Source organism: Tenrec ecaudatus, chromosome X (genome assembly GCF_050624435.1).
Source record: "Tenrec ecaudatus isolate mTenEca1 chromosome X, mTenEca1.hap1, whole genome shotgun sequence".
NCBI lineage: Eukaryota > Metazoa > Chordata > Mammalia > Afrosoricida > Tenrecidae > Tenrec > Tenrec ecaudatus.
Window position 1 is genome coordinate 144180124 of NC_134548.1, and position 5665 is coordinate 144185788.

The 5665-nt window shown below is 43.6% G+C and overlaps 1 pseudogene; it reads left to right on the top strand.

The window, feature by feature from the left end:
- The first annotated feature begins 3 nt into the window (after positions 1–3).
- On the top strand, positions 4–464 carry LOC142433761 (protein phosphatase 1 regulatory subunit 14B pseudogene; annotated as a pseudogene).
- The last annotated feature ends 5201 nt before the right edge of the window (positions 465–5665 follow it).

The window sequence follows — 5665 nt, forward strand, 5'->3', positions numbered from 1 at the left end:
ACCATGGCGGGCAGTGGCCCCTCGGGGGGGGCGGGGCTTTGGCAGCTCTGGTGCCTTGAACTGGCAGTTGGCAGCCCAGGGCCTTGAGTCTAGTCTACTTTCAGAACCCTCCTGGGGCCGCGGGCAAGGGCCTGGGCGGCTGGGATGAAGAAGGCCCAGTGGGGCGCCAAGGGAAGCTCACTGTCAAGTACAAAGGCAAGGAGCTATGGAAGCGTCTCAACCTGGAGGAGTGGATCCTGGAGCAGTTCCCAAGCCTCTGTGACTGTCAGGAAAAGGAGATCCCTGGTCTGGAGATTGATGTAGATGGGTTGCTAGAAGTGGAGAGTGAGGACACCAGCGAAGCCAGGGTCAAGGAGCTGCTGGTTGAGTGTTACAAACCCACGGAGGCCTTCATCTCTGGCCTGCTGGACAAGATCCGGGGCATGCAGAAGTTGAGCACCCCCAGCAGAAGGGAGGGTCCCTGACCCAAGTGAACGGTGGCTCCCTCAAGACAATCGCTGCCTCCCCCCCACCCCGACCTCGTAACAATAGCAATATTCAGGGGGCCCTGCTGCTGGGTCTGGTGCCATGAGCAGGGCTTCCCATGCCCCTGACCCAGGGGCCTCATCCCTTGCCTCCGCGTTGTCTATTTTTAGGGTTTATTATTGTTATTAAACAGATGGGACATTAAAAAAATTTAAGCATGGTATTGATAGACATAAAGGACGGCATGAAAACATGACCCCTGGCGAGAAAACAACATTGTAAGGCTGACAACATTTTTCAAAATGATAATATACATTTAATATAATCAACAGTAAAATTTGAGCTAGCTTTTTCCCTGTGAGTCTGTCAGACTTATTCCAACCTTCAACTGTAAGAAGAATCAATGCAATTTCACAGAGAACAGAAACTATTGCTACCCGACAGCATACCATAAAGCTACAATAATTACATGGTAAGGAACTAGCAGAAGAGGAGATAGCAATTGAATGAAAGTAAACGTGTAGCTGAGCTAGAGAGTCCAGAAGTTCAACGGCAACACCAGGAGACATGGTTGAAAATATTGATCATTGTATGAACACCATTTAAGATCATTTTGAACATTTTAGCAAAATATTAAAGTGATCTCCCTATAAAATACATAATAGGAAAAAAATCCCAGAAGTATCTGAGCATTAGTGACCAAAAAAGAAAAAAGAAAAGAAAGAAAGCATACGACAGCAGAATACGTAGAATTTAAGAATAGCTATAATCTCCTAGGGAAAGATGATTGTAATTGATTGCATTAAAAACATTTAGCACAGGAAACCCATACCTTAGTATCAAAGTAAAACAGCAGAGGAACCACATGAGATTGCGCTGCTTGGAGTCACATAGACAAGGGGGTCACACTACACTTACGGCTTAAACCAGTACTGCTGGAAAGTTCTTGAATTTGTGTTGATGTTATGGAAAAACAATTGATCAAATTATTGAATAGTATACTGACTTTCTGATTAAGTACATAGCTATGGGAAACTGTAGTCCAACAAAATAAATAAAATGTGCTTGTTATTCTAAATAGTCTAGCTTGTCACACGGTGACTGCTCTATGGTAGTTGTTTCATTCTCCAGGCACTGTGGGTTTGGATGAGAATGACTAATAGGATGACTCCACAAGGAATGGATCTGGAAAGATCATTGGATCGCTGCTTTCCCATGTTACCAAGCCATTCATAATTCCACCTGGCTTTCTAGCACATGCTGAAGTAGTTCAAATGACAAAGCAAAATATTATTTACCCGTTTCCTTTCAAGTGATCTACCTAGTTCCTTGCCAGATGGTTCAACGACTTGATATCCCTGCCCTTGACTATCTTCAGCACTTCCCCTTCCCCCCAGTCTAACCTAGGTCAGTACAACGTCTACCATTCCTTACCTATCCGTAGTTCCCGATAATCATCCAGATACGGAGCACCGAGAGAGCGCTCATCTCATCTCCAGGTATCTTCACACTGCTCCCAACTGCCTTGGCTCCTAACTGCCCCTGTTCTAGAACTCTGCCATCACAAGTAGCTATCCCCTCTAACATTCTCTACCTCTCCTCTTAAAGTGAAATGACTTTCCCCAAAGATATCTTATTTGTGGCACTCTCAAAATGAGACTATTTTGTCCCTCAGGGTTGATAAACGGGAACCTCCCAACCCTTGTTTACCAGAGATAACTAAACTCTGAACTCATGGCTGTGAATTCAATGCAAGCTCATGGTCATTTATAAAGGTACCTCTTCTTCCGAGGCATCAAACTCGTGACCTGGTCTATGACATCGTAAGGCTGAGCTCTGTAGGCTGCAGTCATACTAACTTTCATATGTTTTGTAAAAGGTACCTGTCTCACGCCTGTGTTGAAGTCTATGTATATGGTCTTCCTGCATTCTCAATGTCTTTCCCTCCTAATCTGCTTCCTGTGCCTCCACAAATAGCTCTCTCTCTCTCTCTCTCTCTCTCTCTCTCTCTCTCTCCTCTGCCACTCTCCCTAGAAAGCCCCTACTCATTTCCATAATGCCAGGTTATAGACTCTAAATAAACCCTCTATATCAGTCAAGGGACCCAGGCAAAAACAAATGTCATGTTCAAAACAGAAGAAATGAATAACACAAAACAAACAAACTCACTGCCATCGAGTTGAAGCCAACTCATCTCCAACCAATAGGACAAGATAGAGCTGCCCCCTGAAGGTTTCTGAGACTAACTGTTTAATAGGAGTTTAAAACCTCACCATTCTCCCCCAGAGTGACTGGTGGTTTTGAACTGCTGACCTTGCAGGTAGTAGCCCAATGTGTGACCAGCACACCACCCCTAGGACAAATAAAGCAAAGCTTATCTGTTTAATAATATGAAGACCTGGCCACATTTTGGAGAAACTTACCAAGACATTATAGTACCCCAGGACTAGTAACACCAGGCCGGGGGAGAGGTGGGAAGGAGAAATCTGTGTAGCAAGAATGGGATGGAGAAGTGCAGTGATCTATCTCAAGGGCCATAATCAGTCCAAGACAGTCGTGCCTGGACACAGCTGGAGGGACACATTTCCTTCCCCTTGCCTCCTCCTTTCCTTTACCTGCAAGATTGCATCCATCTCCCCAGCCCAACCACAATTCAGAAACTTTGAGCACACCTTCCCTGGTCCCCTACAAATCAAATCAGGGTTCAGTATTAAACATGACTGTACCACCCCCCTCTTTTTCATTTACTGTAAATCACCAAATGTGTACCTAGTTTCTTAAGTTACAAAGTCCTTTCCTGGATTTTAAATTCTGAAAAGGAGGAGACCTTGACTTCTGTAGAGATTATATATCTCAAGGTTGCAGCTCAACATCATGTACAAATGTATGAAAACACACATGTTCTTTGACAGCCTGGACAAAAGTCGTCATGAGAGTCCTTCACAACAGTGCAGAGCATGCTAGCAACATGACTGGTGTTTATCTGCAATATTTTCATTAAATCTTGACAACCCATGCTTACCTGGTGTTAAGTTCAGCCAGCTGGTCCATACTTCGCTGTACCTGCGTGCACAGATTCAATATCAATTTATTCTTCAAGCTAATCGGTAGCTCGTCTTGCTCTGGATTCGATTCATGGAATAATCTCTTGTACTTGTACTGGTTTTTCCTCTCAAGTCACTCAAGTCCTCTGTAAGAACACTTGAAGATTTTTTCCCCTCTGATAATAGAATGAAATAGAGGGTTAGAACACAAAGGGTTTTGGAAATACCACCTTAAAATTCATATACACCATGTCATTGATGGAGAACTTACCTCGAGCAGAAACAGGTCTAGGAAAGATTCAACAGGTCCCACTTGTCTGCCTGCCATGCACGTTTTTCACAGCCAAATATTGAAGTCCTTCCTCCTCCCAGTCACGTTGTAACGTGCTCTCTGACTGTTTGACTAAAGAGATAGGGAGAGAATGTGCTCAATTTCAAAACTCTCTGAGAGTCTGAGTCCATAGTTATTCGCCAATATGTCTATAGATCTCCTCAACCTTGGTGGCTGTTTATCTCCTAAGCCCCCCTTTCAGTTATCTTTTTTATCTCACACATAGGGACTTTTGACTTTCAATTTCTCCCTGAATAGCCTTGTTTCCAATGTTCTTTCCACCCAGAACAGAACATTCTACGTACAAATATTTTTCAAAGGTCAGAATATGGTTCTAAAAATGCCTTTGCTAAGTAAAATATCATTAAGAATGTGCCTTTTGCAATCAAGCAAGGATCTTACTTTATAATTGGATTCTATAATTGATGTTAGCCGTTGAGACGACATATGGGACAGGGACAACATTCTGAAGAGTGATCAGATTTGATTAGCACAAGTGGCAACCTTGGAATAGATCATATTTGAGGCAAATATCAGTCCAAGTATATAATGTGCACACACATATAACAGGTAGAAAGGACAAATTCATGCAAAAAGTTCTGGCATAAATCAAGCATGCATGCACCTAACATGCCTCGTGATATTATTAGACATGAATTTTGCCACCTACGCCCACATTCAGTAATCTAAGAAGGCTACCTATGATTGCATTTATAAAATAGAGATGTATGGTATGACCTGGTTGAGGAATCATGGATGAGTCTGGTAGTGCCGAGTCATCAGATAATAAATGATTGAAAGTATGTGTTTATGTGGGGGTTGTTTTTTTTTTCTGGTGCAATTTGTGAGCAGGCCTGAGAATGATGGAGGTTCCTGTAGATGTGATCTATGTGGGGAAAAAATGACTAAGGAGCCAGCCCTGACTTCCTCTGGCTACACAATGGGCAAGGAATTCAACTCCATACCAGGCCAAGGTCAACTGCCACTATGGATTATGACTCAATGTAAATAAAACAAAACCTTCACAACTGGACCAATCAGTAACATCATGATTAACAGGGAAAAAGGTATAGTTATCAGTGACTTTGTATTATTTGGCTCCATGACCAATGCTCATGGAAGCAGGGGTCAAGAGATCAAAAGATGTGTTGAATTAGGTAAATTTATATAAGCAAAACCTCTTTGGAGTACTGAACAAGCGAGGATGTTACTTTGAGGACCAAGGTGCGGCTGCTCCAAGCCATAATATTTTTCCATTGCTTCATATGCATATGAAGGTTGCAAACTGAATAAATGAGACTCCAGAAAAACCGATGTGCTTGCACTGTGGTGCTCGAGAACACTGAAAGCAGCATACAATGCGAAAGGGACGAAGTGTGGCCAGAGTGCTCCTTAGAGGCAAGGATGGCAAGACTCCGCCTTACAGACTTTGGGCATATGGTCAGCACAGACCAGTCCCTGGAGCAGGACAGTACGCTGGAAAAAGTAGTGGGGCAGCGAACACGAGGGAGGGCCTCGTTGTCACAGTGCTGCGACAAAGGGCTCTGCTTGGGAACCATTGTGAGGCTGCTGCAAGGCCATGTGTTGTTTCGCTCTGCTGTGCGCAGGGTAGCGCTGAGTCGGAACCGACTGGATGGCACCCAACGCCATCTCAAGTACATTGCAATATTTGGGGGAATTAAAAGGGTAAGGAAATTATAAGAGCATCACTAGACAATATGATAAGACCATTTGGGGGGGGGGGGCTCTTACAGCCCTTAGAACAACCCATACATCAATTGTATCAAGCAGATTTGCACATGTCTTGCCATCCTCATTTTCTAAA